The sequence below is a fragment of the Lactuca serriola genome, chromosome 4, assembly GCF_051521515.1.
Source record: "Lactuca serriola cultivar US96UC23 chromosome 4, Lser_US96UC23_V15, whole genome shotgun sequence".
NCBI lineage: Eukaryota > Viridiplantae > Streptophyta > Magnoliopsida > Asterales > Asteraceae > Lactuca > Lactuca serriola.
Window position 1 is genome coordinate 20,293,135 of NC_136411.1, and position 20,168 is coordinate 20,313,302.

At 37.1% G+C, this 20,168-nt stretch overlaps 2 pseudogenes; one reads left to right on the plus strand and one right to left on the minus strand.

Annotated features, from left to right (window-relative positions):
• The first annotated feature begins 2,189 nt into the window (after positions 1-2,189).
• Positions 2,190-2,989, plus strand: LOC145101151 (pectinesterase inhibitor 7 pseudogene; annotated as a pseudogene).
• A 15,864-nt stretch (positions 2,990-18,853) lies between these two features.
• LOC145049176 (5S ribosomal RNA) lies at positions 18,854-18,971 on the minus strand (annotated as a pseudogene).
• Positions 18,972-20,168: the final 1,197 nt, after the last annotated feature.

Consider the following 20,168-nt stretch of genomic DNA (forward strand, 5'->3'; position numbering starts at 1 on the left):
CATACACCCAGCGTACTCAGGGATACCTTAGTACGCCCAGCGTACGCGTCTTAACCCAAAATTGTCCTAACTTCAAACAGTCATACCTTCTTCGTTTCAACTTCGATTTCGATGATCTTTATATCCACGAAAAGGTATTGAGGAGCTCTACAACCTTATCTAATTACTTTTAACTTAAAACACATCAAACTAAAATCATTAATTCATAAAAGAAGTCTGAAACACCATTTTCCCATTATACCCTTGGGCTCCAAAGCACAAACCAAACTCTTGGATTACATAATCTACATTACCTACATCTAAATGGTTCTGAACCTCTCCTTCCCCAAGGCCCGGAGCCTTATGATAATTGATCTTCGGGTCGCGACCCCAGACTATGGAACGACTTGAAACAGGGTGTTACAATTTGGAGATTGATCAAGAACATAATTCCTACTTTCTTGAACTTAATTATGCGTGGGATTAATGTCTCATAGACCTTATATCCTTTTTTTGAAAATATACTGATGAAACCATTGATCACATCTTTTTCTCTTGTTCTTCTTTTGCTAAGGTTCTGTAGAGATGGCTGGTGAATTAGTTAGCCCCTCTTTTAAGGTTGCCTAATTCTTTAGATGACCTTATGGATATGCTCTCTGATGTGGGGAGCATAAAGATCAAGAAGCTGCATTTTTCTCTTATCTACACCACCCTCTGGATGATATGGAATGTGATCGTTTTCATAAACGAAAGGCGAACAATTATGATTACGATTGATGATATTAGTTTAAATACTTTTAATTAGATCAAACACATGTCTAATTATAATTCTATTGTTCGTCATGATTGGAACTTCTCCCCTATCTTAGATTGTTTCTTGTAACTTGGCTCAAGCTCCTTGCTTGTGTTGTTGCTGTTTGTTTATTTTTATGTTTTAATGAGATGTCATCCATTTTAAAAATATATATATAAATAACATATACACATGATTTTTAAAGGCAACTTAATAAATTTGTATAATAAGATGTTGATTTTCTTTAAATACTATTTGAAATATTTTTTGCATTAAAAGTTTTTCTTTTATTTTAAAATAAAAGTTTGGGATAATGACTTAAAAGGATAATATATGTTTTGATTTGTACATATTTAATTACTGAGTTTTTTTGTCTACATTTGACTATTTAACTTGTTTGTTTGTCCACATTTAGTCCTTATAACTAGTTATTTTAGATTAAACTGGAAAAATAACTTAATAATGTAATATATTTTTCAGTTTGTAGAGATTTAGTCCTAATAAAATTTATATGTTTGAATTATAAATTTACTTGATGTGAAAAATTGTTTTAATTTTGAAAAAAAAAATGAAAATATATAATAACACTTTTGAATGAAGACGTTACATTTATTTTAAATACAATCAAATTAGAAAGAGTACCCTTTTATGTTTTTTGGATAAATAATTAATTTTTTTGTTGGATATTATAAGTACTTATAATAAATATATTAATCGTGGAACTAAAAATCAGCATGTTGCTAGGTCAAATCTAGGCTCGTGAAAAATATTTAAATGGATAAAACGTTTGCATTAAATTTCAAAAATAAATTTTTCACAAAAATCATGTCGATCAAGAGACTTTGAACAAATTGAAATTGGACAGAAAAAAAAAAGATGAAAAACATATAATTTATAACTTGTACTTGATACACGGTTTCTCCTCAAAAACATATAATTAAGAAAGAAAACAAAAATATAGAATGGTTATTGGTTTTGAACTTGTAACAAATTAATCGTATACAACAAAAGTGTAACCAGATATAATGTGAAACGTTGCACCCAATTTCATATGAATCCAAATTAATAATTAATGAAGATGCAAGAAAAATACAAAGAGAAGTCATGGTTGGTTTCTAACAATCGTTTGGACGTGCATGAATTACTAGACGTGAGTACAAAAAGAATTCACATGCAAACATTGGTAGTGATTCTTGAAACTTCTTTGAGAAAAATATTAACTAATTCTATAGTTACCAATTAAATTAAAATTATATTGATCTAATTAACGGCTAATTATATTTATTAAATAAAACTATGAAAAATAAATTATTAGATAGAGTAGAATATAAACCAATACCTTCTCCAAGACTTCAAGTAGAGAATCCATGGTAGAAGGGCAAATATGTAATTTAACATCAACCCAACAGACTATTTAAACCTCCTTTCACAGTTTCACTGCATCAAAACGTCCAAATTATTTTCATTAAAGAAAATGAAAATCCAAATTCGCTACACCATTTTCTTCTTCTTCTTCCTGTCAACCACCTTACTAACTCTAACCACCGCCGGCAACCCTTTCCCACCAACATCCAACGACACCGATTTCATCCGTACAAGCTGCAGAACCACTTTATACCCGCAAATATGTTACACGTCTCTCTCCGGCTACTCTAGCGCCGTCCAACAAGACCCCGGCCGCCTTGCTAGGGTGGCAATCGGAGTCACTCTCTCAAAAGCCACCCATATGGCTAGATACGTCTCCAATATATCCCGCAAAGCCGACTACGCCGGCATTCCAAGAGTCGCCGCTGCCGTACACGATTGTTTCTCGGTGTTCGGAGACGCGGTGGACGAAATTCGCGGGTCGCTCCGACAAATGAGGCGGCTGAATGGGAGTGGGGAGTCGCTGCGGTTCCAGCTGAGCAACGTGCAGACGTGGATGAGTGCGGCTTTGACGAATGAGGAAACTTGTACAGACGGGTTTGAGGACGTGCCGGACGGCGGACTGAAGGCGGACGTCTGTGGCCGGGCGGTGAAGGTGAAGGAGGTGACGAGTAACGCCTTGGCGTTAGTTAACGGTTTTGCGAATACAATACAAGCTCGATGAATGTTGGTTGATTACAAACGGTTGTTTGACGGATACCGTTAAAACTTTTTATGTCACTTGTGTGAAACAGAGGTTTGTATTTTGACGGTAAAAGTCATAATGTAATTAATTAAATTATGTTTTAACAATTTTTGGTGTGTATTTTTCTAGTTAAAATTTACATTAATTTTATATTTTAATGAATTATTTAGATTTAAGATGTTAGGATAAATAGATAACAAAATAGTAATTTTATACAAATGATTTTTTTTTTGTCTCGTTGATTTGATAAAAACCATTTTTTTTTTACGTTTTTTAAGTTTAAACCATTTTTTGCTAGTTAAACCAACAACCTTTGAAGAGTGGGCTTATACAGGAGAAGAGAGATCTTCTCTCTTTCATGTGCTTTAGGAAGGGAGTGACTTCCGGGGTCATTTAAAGAGAATGGAAGACGATATATTTGCTTGAGTTTCTTGAATGATCAAAGGTTATAAAAAAACGTTTTTTTTAGTGTGGTATTGTTGTCTAGATATATGAAAGTAATGGCCATTGATGATCGGTTTCACATGTTAAGTCATAGTTATGCTCAATTGCTATCTTTACTTACCATCAAATTTGAGTCTATCTTTACTTGTGGCATCAATTTAGTGTAAAGTTGATCCATCAATTAGTTGTCTACTTAAACTTGCACCGTCTTGGCATCTTAGTTATGTTCAATTGCTATCTTTCCTTGTACCGGTAGAATTCAATGAACATTGGTGATAGTGAGAGGTAACAACCTCTTGTCCTTGCGACTTCTTGGTGTTAGAAAGGCATCATCTCATTCTCAAAAGACAACGAATTCTTGGCTAATCTAGTAATCAAAATCTTCTATATGATTGTCTTTGTAAAACAATACTTGAGACTTGTGATCGGAAAAAGACAAAAGAACACTTACCATTCTTTCGTCTCTCGAGTGGCATATTGTTCACCACAGTTTTCATCATCGACATTTGGTCCAGATTGTCCTTATTACATCTTCCAATAACTCCCTTGGCACCCCTTCATCTACTTCAACGTCTTCATGTAGGTCTTCAAAATGATTGGTAGATGAGACATTTAGCAACTTGCATAGCATTTTCAAGGCTTTGATTCTCATTAACTAGAAAATAGGTCGATAATAAAGTGTATACACTATAAACAAGCCAAATAATCTCTCAATTGCTAGGTACCTATGTACTTAAAGTCACATATGACCAGGATATAAGTGGAATTAGGAGTTAGCTCAAAAGTATATTAAATTTATCAGTTAAAAAAAAACTATGATGTTGTCTTCCTCTTTGAGGTTAAGAGTTGAAATCTTGTAGGGAACATAGGTGAAATTAGGAGTTAGCTTAGAAGTAGATTAGATTATCTGGATCAAAAAAACACAAGTACCAAAAAGTCGATGAAGAATAGGCCTTTGCAATTATGATTTTAGTATCATCAGTCTTCTACATAACTGGAACTAACAAGTTAGGTGGTACATACTACACACTTGCATATAAGGTGGGAGATCAATAAGGTTGTATCCTTGTTGGGTCAATGGGAAGCACCACTTTCGGGGTCCAAGGGTTGGATCCCTCCTAACGATCTCAAGTTGTCCGTGACAACTCCAACCCAACCTTCTTGTGAAAACTAAACATTCTATATACTCCATAATAAATAACTTTTATTTTGGTGTCTATAACTTTGAGTGTTCCTCTCATATTATTCCAAGTTGGATTTCTTTGTAATCCAGACATTATATGCATGAAATATCTAATACGAAAAGTGACCTGAGATCCGTAAGATATTTAGATTTGTTTAAGTTTTCTTTTTGGAAAAAAGACCTTGTATATCTTCTAGCCTCAAATCGACACACACTTGAGCTCTTAAAAGTTAGTTATGATGAAAATTAGGAGGGAAAGACTTATGTTCTAAACTTTGGTCACTTGTTAGTTGTTACATTTGTCCATTCTTTACTTATTTTTCTATTTTGACCGCTAAGACCATCTCCAACCCACTCCCATTTCCCCCCCCCCCCCCCCCCCCCCCCAAAAAAAAATGGAATGAAAAATGGGGTAAATAGTGTTTCATTTCAAATCCTAATCTATTTTTTACCCTATTTTTAACCCCAAAAAGTATATTCTATTATTCCAACTTAGATAGATTGTCAAACACACCCTCTACTAATTTAGTTTTAACAAATAAAAATAATTTTATATTTTTGATTAATTAATATAATTTATTATATTTTATAATATTATAATATTAGACATTATATTTAAATTAAATCTAATAGATAAAATAAACTACAAATGTATAAATATATAAAATTAGGGACTAAACCCGACATTGAAACTTCATCCCCATATTTGGAGATATGAATAGTATCACCCCATATATGGGGTAATACTATTCATATCTCCAAATATGGGGGGAGAAATGAGATAGGGTTGGAGAAGAATGGGGAGAAAATGGAGGAAAAAATGACATTTGGGGGTGAGTTGGAGATGCTCTAAGGCTAGTGGGTGTAGGCAACAATCAACATGTTATCACACCCCAAAGTTGCCACCTCACCAGCCATGTCAAAATGGTGTTATAACACAAATTGAAGAAAATGGACAACATGTAATAACATGAAATGGTGGTGATGTTCCCATATTATAACACATGGTGTTAAGAGGAGAGAGATAGGGAGATATATAAATATGTGCAACCAATGAGAGGAAAGAAAGACTCCCGTTACAATATGTTATCACGATAACATCTCTTAACATAACACCAAATAACATGAGAGGGAGACGGTGTTCCTCATGTTATGACACCGTTATTTGATGTCACATAGGCATAACGTCTCTTCCTCGTTGCCCACTCCGTGCACTCTAAAAGGTTCCAACGCCTGGTTAACTTCTATATTTTACTAAGTTAACCTCATTTAGTTAATTCATTGACATTTCGGACCCCAAATCTACTTGTGTCAAAGTTAAATATTTCCAAAAAATAAATTTAACTAAAAAGGATAAAAACTCTAACCCCAAAATGTTGGTGTTATAGAGACGATGGACGCAAAGCAAGACATTGGTGAAGTCCTCATACAAGATGCTAATCTACTAAAATTATATGGCCTGAAATGGCATCATGTATGAGGGTCAGCGTCCTAGAACTAGAAGTAGAAGCTATCTGGGACGTCCATGTGAACTTATTTTGCCTTTCTTCTTGCAAACTTCCACATCTTATTCTTTTGTCCACATCTTTCCCATAATATAATATGTTGCTTCATTTTTCATGCATTTTAAAACATTTTTCTCTAGTTTCTATTCCTACAATGATCATCTAAAAAGAATCATATAAGATCCATTCCATATACAATTTAAACCATTTATTGCGACATACACAAAAATAGGTATAATCAACGTAGCGATACCAAAACACCCTCCAAACCCCCATTGGTTGAGTGGGTATATTAAACTTTTAAGATTATATAAAAAATATGTTGTGGAGTTGTCTTGTGAATGAAAATGATGGGAGGAATAATAAAAACACAGAAGAGGGGTTTTGGGAAGTTTTTAGTAATTTAGGGGAAGGAGACGAAGCCACGTGAATTTAATATTGGGTAGTGTGGGGTAGTGTGTGCTTGTGAACAATTTGTTGGGGGTCGAAATAGACAAATTGTCTTTTTATGAGGGGTTGGTTTTCATGACGGGGTGTCATCTTTATCGGGTTGCCTATTGACGGATCTCTAACATCACGAATAATACAAGTAGTCTCTCATCTCATCATTCATTTCCTATCATGAATTCGTCTTGTTACTTACAAAATAAATAAATATCCATGTTAGAGCATATTCATGAAAAAGACAATAAATTTGATGATAATCTTGATTAGTGTCGTAGATTTAGTTAATTATGAAAGGGGACAACAAATCCACATCAATTAAATCTTGGAGTATTTTGTTTTTGTTCTTTTTTCTTTATGATTTGTTGGAGTCATGTGAACTTTAGAATATTGAAGGCGATAATTGCTCTTAGCACGGAAAATTGTATACATTAAAATATTTTTATTTTGTTAATAAGATTTGTAAAAGAAAAAATATTATATAGTTTTTTTAATCACGTTGCTTAATGTAAATCATTATTTATTGTTTATAACTTTTGATTAAGGTTAGTAGGAGTAGTGTCGTGGTTCTACGTGACAAAGACCCTCCACCTCACTCTATATAGGATAGTGGTGACATCTATTTCATAATGCAAGCAAGGTGGCAAACTATACACCGTGTCCATGGTGGCAAACTATGTGTTAAACCATGCCTACTCCCTACAACATAATATTATCTTCGTCTAAGTTGTTTTTTTTTTTTTCTTTTTCTCGTTGATTATTTATGTTGGTTAATTTTATCAATTTTTTTTAATAAGTGATTGATAGGGTCACTACAGAATTACATCAACAATAAGATCTTCATCCAAAAATATATAATAGATATAATCAAATACAAAGATGAGAAATTAACTAAACTAATAGATATAAATGAGAGTATTAATAAAAATAACTAGTTTTTTTTCTTCAAAATTTGCAAACTAACCACCATGTTCGAAATGCAAGTAGTGATGTTTGTTACGTTTTGGTGATTTTATATCATCAAATATTATTTAAGTGTAATATGATTAAATTTGTTGACCAAAAGTAATCTTGTTGAATATTGAACAAATTAGGATGGTGTAGGAGTGCACACTTGTTCAAAATTTTCAAGATTCAAAGTACATTGTTATTTAGGGGCGAAGCTCCTAAACGAACGGGGGTCCGGGGGCGGGAGCCCCTGGCGGGGTCCAAGGGGCAGAGCCCCTGGCTGGGATCGAAATTCCAATTTTAGAAAGTTGACCCTTTTTTCCCTGAGATCCGTTTTTGACAGGTTTGGAAGTTTTATGACAGTTTATAACTGTCTATTGACAGTTTTCAGACAGGAATATATATCCGTTTTTTGGTCATTTTCTGGTACATCTTGAAGAACATTATCAAATACATTCTCAGATTTCATTCTCTGAATTTCATCCAATTGAGTGTTCGATCTGTACCATCGAAATACTTCAATTTGATAGTGAATCACGACTTTCAGAGATTCCAAGCAATCTTTTCATCCCCTATTTTCTAACATTACGGAGTACCCGGTGGTTGGCAATATATGACATCTGGAATATGATACTGTACATTTCAGACTGAAAAGTGTATTTTATAATACATCTAAAATGTACAGATGCTCCAGAGTATTGTTCCGAATTAAAAAGTTAGGTATTTCTACTGTCATTGTTGCTCTTATTTGTGAAAATCTCTATACCCATAACACATCTAGCATTAAGTTATTGGAAACGAGTTCGTATAATCAATGTTTTAGAGTACATAGGGATGAGCATATGGACCGGGGAACCGGCCGGAACCGGAACCCGATGGAACCGGTCGAGTTGGGACTATACTATAATTTCTCAATTTTTGGAACCGGGACCCGGTAAGAACTGGTCGTTGGAACCGGCTCAAAACCGGGATCCGGACCGGCAGGCACAGCCTTGAGATATTGGCGGCCCTGTGCAAAAATTAAATTAAGGCCCCATACTTTTTTTGTAAAATATTATTAAGGAAATTTTTTACCGCTAAAGACAAAAAGAGTCCATTATTTTATCAAACATAATTTTTATTGTTTATAATATAAATGAGATTTGTAACATGCAATTCTATTTTAATTAACTTATTGATTATTATTATTATTTTCTTCTAACTTTTTTTAGTAATATAATATTAATGAAAATTGTCAATTGGAGGCCCCTTAAGATTGGAGGCCTGGTGCGATTGCACACTCGCACCACCCCCAAGGCCGCCACTGTGGACCGGATAACTCACTCAAATTCTGAAAGTTGCATAACTCACTCAATTTAACTTTTTTTTGACCTGAATCTTTTTCCTACATGCAGATTATGATTTGTAGTTAAGTTTAGACTAAAAAACACTTGATTTGGTTAAAAAATGAATGAGTTACAAGCCCCACAAGGAAGGGTATCAAATCAGAAATTTTTGTTATGTTTTAGCAATTAAATGTAATCTGACTTTGTTGTTTAAATGTGCATAACTCACTCAATTTAACTTGTTTTCACCTGAATCTTTTTCCTACTTGTAGATTACAATTTTTTGTTAAGTTTAGACTATAAAAACGCTTGATTTTGTTAAAAATTGAATGAGTTACAAGCCCCGCAAGGAAGGGTGTCATGTTTCAACAATTAAATGTAATCTGACTTTGTTGTTCAAATGTGCATAACTCACTCAATTTTAACTTGTTCTGACCTGAAACTTTTTCTTACATGTAGATTAGGATTTGTAGTTAAGTTTAGACTATAAAAACATTTGAGTTGGTTAAAAATTAAATAAGTTACAATCCCCACAAGGAAGGGTATCAAAGCATAATTTTTTTATGTTACAGCAATTAATCGTAATCTGACTTTGTTGTTCAAATGTCCATAACTCACTCAATTTAAGTTTTTTTGACCTGAATCTTTTTCCTACACTTATTTTAGGTTTTGTAGTTAAGTTTAGACTATAAAAACGCTCGATTTGGTTAAATATTGAATGAGTTACAAGCCCCGCAAGGAAACATGTCAAATCAGACCGGTTCCAAAATCGAAAACCCGGCAAAAACCGGACCCGGAACCGAAATGGGTAGAACCGCCGGGCCGGTTCGGTTCTTGATTTTGGCCGAAGCCGGTTCCCGGGTCGGGCCGGTTCCAGCCGGTTCGGTCCATTTGCTCATGCATAAGAGTACATGTTTGTAGTGGAGGGAAAAAGGAGACAATCTACATATCACTATAGTATATTGCTCCAAACTATACATGTTATGTTGTTGATTTAATCAAATATATCAATTGTCTTGGTTGATTATGTTAGTTTCTTTGTGATGCAAAGTCTCTGACTAGAATGACTCTCGTAGGTAGATCGCCTAATGCCGAGTCGTGGAACACAAGGAAGTAGAATCGTCAGCCGTGCACCGGGAGGAGGTCCCATGAGAACGCTTTGATGATCAAGTTAGTAAATTTCAAGAGACATTTATATGAGAGTGATGAGTATTTAGTATCTTATTGTTTCGTGTATGATCGTTCTCCTTATATAGTAAGACATGGGTCGAAGCCTCTTATTTATGAGACATAAGCGTCGGTCTTGATACAAGACGACGACGTTTATTAGTGGAGGCATCCTTTGTTTCGTGCTCCGAGTTGTGACTGGCTCATAGAGTATGTTGTTGGTGGTGTGTGCACCACTTCTGTTGTTGTCTGTAAATGTCGTTTTGTTACTAGGTGACTTTCCCACCATTGTTTCATATTGGATTTTTGGATGGGAGGCCATCCCAAAGATGTTGGGGTGATATCGGCCGGCATAGAGGCGAGTCTGCTTGGGTGCTACGGTGTAATATTAGGTATCGCTGCCGTTAAAGTTTTGTCATATCCCGAAGGCACACTATGAAGTTTCCTTAATCTTATCCATTATGACGTAGGCTTGTTTACAAATGTGGCTGGACTAGTTAATGTCAGGTGTCATGCGACGGTTGAGCATTTGATTCTGTCAGTTTTCTTGACGTGACTGTGTTTTCAGGATGACGTCATTTCGTCATAATTAGGGCTTTACCGCTTCTATCTTTCTATCTTTTATATATGTCTTTTACGTTTCTTCTTCATACTTTTTTTTATCTTCCCCTTTGTAATTTTGTTTGTTTTCTTTCTTCTGTGCTTAATTTCTTCATGGAGTCTCTAGTTAGTGTCTCCTGCAAAATACTTCCCGAACCGTATGCCCATGACAATGTAGAAATCTCTCGTATAAAAAAATAGTCAATAGGCGCCTATCAGAAATAACAACTCTTTTACACCATATAGGGGATGGGTCACTACCTCATTATATAGCAAGTAATAGGTGACATTCTACATCCTAACATCTATCAACACATCGACCCACCGATCAAAACAAGATGCCTTAAAAAGCATTGCCCGTGTTGGGGTAGGTTGCAACGTAGCAATAATTTCCCGACCCACTTCACGTTTTCATATTGCAGTAACAACCCCTTCATATATATCGTCATGCCGCGAAAATATTAAAATTAACATATTGTATGGAGTGTTACAAAGATTGTTTTTGTAACCTTTTAGGTTTTTACTTGTATTAATTGTTTCTAATACATATATTACTAACATAAAAAGCCTAAATAGCACCAAATCTGCTTCAAAATAAATATTTCATCCAAAAGTAAAAACACACTACATTTCGAACATTAAAATAATAATCTAAAAACGACATAACATAATTAAAATAACGAGTCATGCTTACAAAACTTCAAGCTCTTTACCATTATTAGAACTTTAGAAGATATTCTACAAAAAATAATTTGTTCAGGTAATTCCAAACGTCCGGAATTTGTAAGTACGAAATGGTATATGTATATATAACAGGATCTTACTAACAGGTCGAGTTAACCATGTGGATGACTCAATAAGAAACGGGTTTGGAATGTAGTGTTCCGAAAAAATGGTTATTTAGTAAAATAATATATATATATATATATATATATATATATATATATATATATATATATATATATATATATATATATATATATATATATATATATATATATATATTCTTAAAATAAAACTTAAAATGTTTGTTAGTTTAGTTAATTTCTCCATAAAACATAAACTTATTATAAAACAAATAATTTAAGAGAAAATGTCAATATAACACATTAAACTTTATTCATTTGCTTGATTTGGTCCATAAAGTTAATTTTTTATGCAATAGACCATTAAACTCGTGGAAAAGTAGCGTGTTAAATATGCTTATGTAGACCTATTATATGGACGACTCCCTCATTTGGAAAGGTTCGTGTGTACAACAATCAACCATCCACCTCCCTCCAACCCCCAATTCATCTTCCTATAAACCAACTCCCATCACGCCACCTTCCATCTCCTACCTCCCATCACCACCACTACCATCATCATCCGCCACCCACCTGATGCCCACCTCCCAGAACCACCACCATTCATCTTCCTTCAACGAGCACAACAAAATGAACATCAAATCCAAAAAAAACAATAAAAATAGAACATCAGATGACTAGGAAATTACAACATATGCATATTGTTCCTTGAATACTTATACAGTTATACTCCTAAAATTAAACACCAAAAGAAAAACCAAAGAACCTAAATCGAACATCCAAACCTAACAAACGGAAATGATGAAGATAAATGTATTGTTGCTAGAAATATGGAGAATAAAGAAGAAACTTCAGCAACATTATTATGATGCAAAGCACCACCAGATCCTTACCGTACATTGCTTGTTATCCAAGCAGCACCACCAAATCCTTACCGTACATTGCTTATTATCCAGCTGATGTGTACTGGTATGGAATCGTCATCGGAATCCCCAAAACCTTTCATCAACGACATTCGTTCCAAGGAGGAGAATGTTACAAAACCTAAAATAAACTCACTTTGTTCGTTTTTTTCTCATCTAGATCAAGAAGGGAAAACCACTGGTGGTCATCATCTAATGACCATGTAATTGGTTCATCTAGAGCTTCGCAAAGAATTAATCATGTTAAGAAATCTGGATACAAACCTGAAGTAAACTTTGTTCATTTTTTTATCCAGGTCAAGAAAGAAAACCCCTGGTCATCATCTGATGACCTAGTAATTGGTTCACCTAGAGCTCCACAAAGAATTAATCATGATAAGAAATCTGGATACAAACCTGAAGTAAACATTTAAAATCAGATTCTGCAAATTAGAACCCATATAGCCGGAGAAGAAAGGGGCTAGAGTTGCTTACAAAGTCCATCGTCTCCACTTGTCTGTGCACCGCCTTGATTTTCTATTACATCTTGTGTCGACGGTTGTGGTTCAAAGTGGTATTAAAAAAGACAACGTGAGAAGTCACCGAATCTAATTGTGCGAATTCACCATATATCTTTCTCATAGAGATGTGAAGGACAGTCGGTGATTGAAGATGGAGATGTGAATGTTGCTGAAGACATGGACGACACTACAACAAGTGACGGTGGTGACTAATTATGGGGAACATTTCAGATTGATTAGTTTCAATTAAAGAATTGGGTATGAGTAACTAGTTATAACACCATTTTGGTACCACCTCATATGTCACATCACCAATGGTGTTATAACACAAAGTACGGAAATGGTCACCATGTTAAGAGAATGTTATAACACCAATTTTTTCCATTTTATAATTTCTTTTTATTTTTTTCGAATTTCTTTTTATTAAAAACAAATATATTTTAAATAAAACATAATATCTAAATAAAATATAATGTTTAAAAAATTAAAAATAACATACCTTTTAAATTACACATAACATCCAAAATAATAAAAAGAAACATTATAGTACAAAAAAAACATATTTTATTTTTCCTAAACAACGCTATTCGTTATTCGTTACCGTTGAAGATATAATCCGCCAAGTCCTCTCCAAGTTGTTTGTGTTTATTTGCATCCTGAATGTCAACGACTCTATGCAAATATTTTGTTGTTCATGGTTGAAATTGAACGTGTTTAGGCTCCGTTGGGATATAGAGTGTAATATTTCGTCAATTATCTTCTACTACCATGTTATGCATTATGATAAATGTATACATGATATATCATAGAATTTCTAAGTCCAATAGTCGTGTTGCATGTTCAACTATGTGTCACTTCACCTTTAGCACTCCAAATAGTAACATTTGGTTTTGAAGTACTTCCATTGTTGATCCTTAAATTGAGATGTTTTGCATTTTGGTCCCTAATTTCAAGAAAGGGTGTAAAGGAGCCCTAATGGCAATTGTGTAATTTTGGCCTTAGAGTACTTTGTGTGTACATGGTGTATGTAACATCCCAATTTCCAGGTATGAGATTTATTCTTTAAAAGAAACTTTTCCTTTGGAACTCGATGAGTTGATAGCCTCAACTCAGCATGTTGAAAAGCTTTTGGGCTGCGCATTTTTATGGACCAACTCGTCGAGTTGGTGAGGAGAACTCGACATGTTGATGGTTGGGTGGGAAACCCTAAATTTTAGGGTTTTGCACCCTATATAACCTCCTTAAGTCCTTAAGGTTGATCTTTTATCAGCCTCCAAACCCCCATATCAGCCCTTGTGAACCCTAATCACCCTTCCCTTTCATTTTGTGAGCTAGTGTGGTACTTTTGGAGCAAAAGAATGAGAAGTTGGAAGAAGGAAGCACGGATCTAGCAAGAAAAGCTCTCATCTTCGGTTTGGCACTCTTTTGGACCTTTATAAATGTCCAAGATCCGATTTTTATTCATCTATGTAGCTAGATCTTGAGTTTGTCCCATTTTCTCCTTATTCTTGGATGTTGCTATGGATGGATTTCATAAAGGTTGTAACTTTATGAATCTCCAAGTCAAGGTGACCTTATAATGGTTTGGATCTAGTCTTTAGCCAAGTCTTGATGCCATGTATAGAGTTTAGGTCATATTTTACCTTTTTGACCCATTTTGGCTTCAAGACATGCATTGGACATGCATGTCTATAAAGCACTTTCCAGCTTACTACCTAGGAGGCCAGGGCAACACAAGTTGGTGGAAGTTTCATGGATGAGTAATGTGGGGTCAGCCGACCAGTCATGAGATGTTTAGCCTTTCCTCTAGGGTGTGAGGATTAGGTGTTTGGCTATGCTTATGAGTATTGTTAGGGCATTGTGATGGTCCGTGAGATAAATACGGGTAGGTGTGGAAGGTAGTATGGGCTCGTACTACTGAAAGCACAGGACCCGTACGTGTAGCAAGGAAGTCACAACCCCTAGGGCTTCATTGGGAGTTGGTTCCCCGTTATAATATGTGGATTATCCGATATCAACCTGATGTATTTTTAATATGGTGACTACAAGACGAGTTGAGATCGGATCTAGGTTGGAATCAGGAGCTGACAGTCAAGGTGGGCCAACATTGTCAGAGGACCGCATCAGGGAGATCATTCACAAGGAGGTGGTTACTATTGTTTGGGGCAGATTTCAAAGATGTTCGGGTCTATCAAGACCACGATGATGGAGTTCTTTGATGATCGATATGCATCCATTGCTGAGACGGATGATGTTGCAGCCGTGGCGGATGTAGGTGTTAGGACAGGGCAGGTGTTTCAGTATCGGGACCTCGATATTACAAATCCCCTAACTTTCGATGGATTTCATGACCCGATCACAACCATGAGGTGACTATCTGATGTTGAGGGATGTTTTCTCACGTGTTTATGCCCTGCTGACCAGAAGGTCAGGTTGACTCTAAACCTTCTAAGGTCCGGAGCGAAGGATTGGTGGAGGCTCGCTACTAGTTCTTATTCTGTTAAGCAGAGGGTTGTTGTGACTTGGGATCATTTTTTGAGATGTTTCACTCCCGATATGTTCCACTTGTGGAGCGTGAGAGTTTAGTGCAAGAGTATATGGATTTGAGATAGGGTTCTGAGACGGTGACGGAGATCACCAAGATGTTCACGGAGAGAGCTATGTTCTGCCCTGAATTTGCTGCATCTGAGCAGGCTCAGATGACACGTTACTTGAGTATGCTCAAGAAGGAGATCAGGCAGTTTGTTTCTACACAACACTATGGTTTATTGTTGGAGATGCAGGAGGCCGCCAGGCGGCGTGAGATTGAGATTGATCTGCAGACAAAAGAGTAGAGGTTGGCACTGACGCAGTCGCAGCCTACACCAAAGTGGCTTAAGACCACTAATGTCAGATCTGGGGGCCGAAAGGGCCGCGCTTGCGGGAAGTGCGGCAAGGCGCGCGAGGGTGCTTGTCGATCATCGTCTGGGTGCTACAAGTGTGGCCGACAGGGCCACATGGCGAGGGATTGCCGCCACCAGGCTCCGTTACTCAGTTCCATGATTTGTTATTGTTGCGACCAGGTTGGCCATGTGAAGGCCAAATTTTCATCGATCGCTGCCAGGCCAGCGCAGGCTCCAGCACTGACAACTTTGAGGATCAATGATGGGAGTCAGGGCAGGGCGGAGCTCCCGAGGGCTCAAGGTCGTGCTTTCTAGCTTACTGCCTAGGAGGCCAGGGCAACACAAAATGTTGTGACTGGTATGTTTCTATCCCTTATCTTATTGATTATGTTTGTTTTATGCTCATATATTTGTACCTTTGTAGGTAAGTTTCTAGTGAACTCCATTCCTGCATTAGCGTTGTTTGACTCGGGTGTAAGTCGGTCCTTTGTTTCTCGATCTTTTAGTAGGGAGTTTGCATTGCCCATAGGGAATTTGGAGTGTCCGTTGCGAGTTTCTATCACCAACGAACATGGGGTTTCTGATTCTTCAATTTATCAGGGTTGCGTTCTGGATATCTTCGGGGTATCTTTTTCGATCAATTTGATTCCTATTCCCATGAGGTATGCCTGCATAATTGTGGGTATGGATTGGGTGAGACGTTTCGGTGACATGATCAACTACGAGGGTCGACGTGTGGTAGTTCAAACCTAAGTGGGGGAGAACTGGTTATTTACGGAGAGGGCACTAGGATAGGTTCAGGGTTTTGTTCGACAGCCAGGGCTCGACATTATATTCAGTACGGGTGTGCAGGTTATTTGGCTTATGTGGTGGAGCGGGTTGGGGATTAGGTGTCGGTTGTCGATGTTTCTGTTGTCAGGGAGTTCGCTGATGTATTCCTGGAGGAGTTACCCGGTGTGCCTCCAGAGAGGCGGGTCGAGTTCATGATTGAACTCATTCCAGGTGCGGCCTCGATTTCTAGGGCGTCATATCGTTTGGCGCCTCCTGAGATGCAGGAGTTGTCATCTCAGCTGCAGGAGCTGCTAGGCAAGTAGTTCATCCATCCGAGTAGTTCTCCGTGGGAAGCACCGACTTTATTCGTCAAGAAGAAGGATGATTTACACCGGATGTGTATTGATTACCGGGAGTTGAACAATTAAATGGTGAAGAACCGTTATCCCCTTCCGCAAATTGATGATCTCTTTGATCAGTTGCTCGGAGTATCTTGGTTCCCAAGATAGATCTGAGGTCTGGGGACCATCAGGTCAGGGTGAGGGAGGAGGATATGGAGAAGACCGCGTTCCGAACTCGTTATGGACATTACGAGTTCGTGGTGATGCCAGTCGAGCTCACCAATGCGCATGCGGTATTTATGGATTTGATAAATCGGGTATGCAGGCCGATGCTCGACCGCTCGATCATTGTGTTTATTGATGATATTTTGGTGTATTTCAAGACCAGATAGAAGCATGAGGAGCATCTTCATCAGCTCCTGGTAGTCTTGAGGCGAGAACGGATTTATGCTAAGTTCTCGAAGTCCGGCCAAGATTGAGGCGGTGATGCAGTGGGAGGTTCTGAAATCACCCTTGGTTATTAGGAGTTTCTTGGGTTTGGCAGGGTATTACCAGATATTCATTCAGGATTTCTCAAAGATTGCAGTACCCTTCACTCGTCTAACGAGGAAAGGGGTGCATTTCCGGTGGGGCACCGAGCAGCATTCAGCATTTGAGACCCTTCGACAGAGACTTTGCGATGCCCCAGTTTTGACCCTCCCTGAGGGAACCGAGGATTTTGTGGTTTTTTGTGATGCATCCATCACCGGGTTTGGGGCAGTCCTCATGCAGAGAGGACAAGTGATAGCTTATACTTTGCGGCAGCTGAACCCGCATGAGACGAGATACCCCACGAATGATCTTGAGTTGGGGTGGTGTAACGACCCAATTTTCAAAATAAATTTTTCATTTTTAATTACCCAAATTACTTCCCACAAACCATGAAATCCCAAATACAATTGTTTTCAAAATTCATATCAATTATAATTTTATTTCAAAACATCAATGTCCCATAGAAGCACCTGAGAGAGAGTGCACGCTGCGCCATCAAGCCTTGCCCTTGCCCTTAGGCTTGGATGTACCTGAAACAAATCCACAAATTGTAAGTTAATGCTTAGTGAGTTCCCTAGAGCATACCCCCACACACAATCCACATAACACATATCATATTAGCTATAAAAGCTACATATATCACATAAGCCATGCATACAAACATATAAGGATGCCATGGGCTCCCCCTGCATGGTCTTATACCAAAGTGCCATGGGCTCCCCCCATGGTCTTTCACCAACAAGCCATGGGCTACCCCACATGGTCTTTTGTCGCATCTCCAAACCAGAACGGCGGAATCATTCGGGTGCAGGGGACGTTATGTACAGTATCCTAACAATGCACAATAGTAAAACAAGGAACAACATCCATTGCATTAATAGTATAGTTTATACAAGTGTGTTCTATGTATAGTTGTAAGACACTAAAAATATGTATTTAACAAAATAAAAACCGAGTCTTGAGCATGCTACGTCTTCTCAAAAACCTGGTCATTTGTACCTGTCTACTGGTGACCTGAGAATACAAGTTATTTTGAAAGAGAGTATCAACATAAAAGTTGAGTGAGTTCATAAGTATTTTTGTGTCAAATGTTTGCATTTGTTTCATGAAAATTTTTGTATTTGTTTAATGAAAATGTTTGTATACTTCCTAGAAAATCCTATATATTCTACTAAAATGAAAAGTAGTCTTCTACCAAGACTCAACTATTTTGAATGCTCTGTTATCTTGAATAAAGTGTAAAATGTAAGTTTGTACTTGAAATAGTATAATGTAATGTTTTCCATATTTGTAATACTATCTTTATTCTAAAAATAGTATGCCTTTCTCGTGTGAGAATATCATTGTATGAATGTAATGGAAAATGAAGATTTACAGTAGGATTGTATAAAATACACTATTGAATGCATTAACTACCTTAAAAACCAAACTGGCTAAATTAGGTTAAAATGTGATAAGGTTATAACCATACTTGATAGACTAGTATAAAACACGACATTCTTCAGGCGTCGAAAATGGTATGACATTTGTCACTCATAGACTTGCAGGTCCTACTGTGTAACATCCCCCTCTGGCACGTATCACAATATTGTCCGCTTTGGGCCACTCGGCACGAGGACTTCCCAGGGGGTCACCCATCCTGGTACTACTCCCGCCCGAGCACGCTTAACTGCAGAGTTCTTATGGGATCTGCTGCCCTCACGGATTTAAAACGCGTTGTGACAAGGAAGGTATCCGCACCCCTTATAAGGAGTGTTTAGTTCTCCTTCCAAGCCGATGTGGGATCAGATCTAACCCACTTTCACCCCTATTATAGGGTTCGACGTCCCCGTCAAACACATCGACCCGTGCCCTAACCCACTTTCACCCCCCATTATAGGGATGTTACAAATGGTATCAGAGCTGGGGCACGGGTCGATGTGTTCGACGGGGACGTCGAACCCTATAATGGGGGGTGAAAGTGGGTTAGATCTGATCCCACATCGGCTTGGAAGGAGAACTAAACACTCCTTATAAGGGGTGCGGATACCTTCCTTGTCACAACGCGTTTTAAATCCGTGAGGGCAGCAGATCCCATAAGAACTCTGCAGTTAAGCGTGCTCGGGTGGGAGTAGTACCAGGATGGGTGACCCCCTGGGAAGTCCTCGTGCCGAGTGGCCCAAAGCGGACAATATTGTGATACGTGCCAGAGGGGGATGTTACATACTGTAGCTAGCAGCAAGGTGTAGAATTGTCAATCCAGTATAGATCTATACACAAACTCACGCTCTCCTGTCAGGAGACTCTGGTTATAAAACGTGACATAGCAAGGATATTGCTATGCCATGAAATAGTATCTCACATTTTTGTTATCTTGTTCTTGTTATAGTATGTTTTGTAATGTATAGTAATAGTATGTATGTACTGACTCATGTATGTTTCTCTGTTTTATAAGTAGTATGAGTGATCCTCTAAATTATACCTATTATAGTTTACTAGAATGTTTGTTTGAACTGTAACTGATTTGTAGAAAAGACTCAATTGTTCAACCTAAGCAACTGAGTTAGTATGTTCTTTAAAAATGGGTTTAATATTCATGTATGTATTCAATGAGTATAACTATGATTTAGCCGACAGTCGGACTAGTGATCCTACCCTAAGCCCAGAACCAAACAAGGAACAGGAGTCAAGGTATTTAGCAATAGTCCTAAGTCCGATAAAACATATTTATATGTAAATAGATACACGAATATGAATTTGATAAAAAACAGAAATCTAAGAATAATTTCAAAATGGTTTTAACAAGTGTTTGAGTATAAGAAATCCTTTCTTTTGATGTTTTCACATGTAAGTGTTTAACACAAATATATCGTGTTCTAATTGTATTCTCCCCCTTAAAAGCATTTAAAAAGCTTTTAAAATCATATATCACAGTAA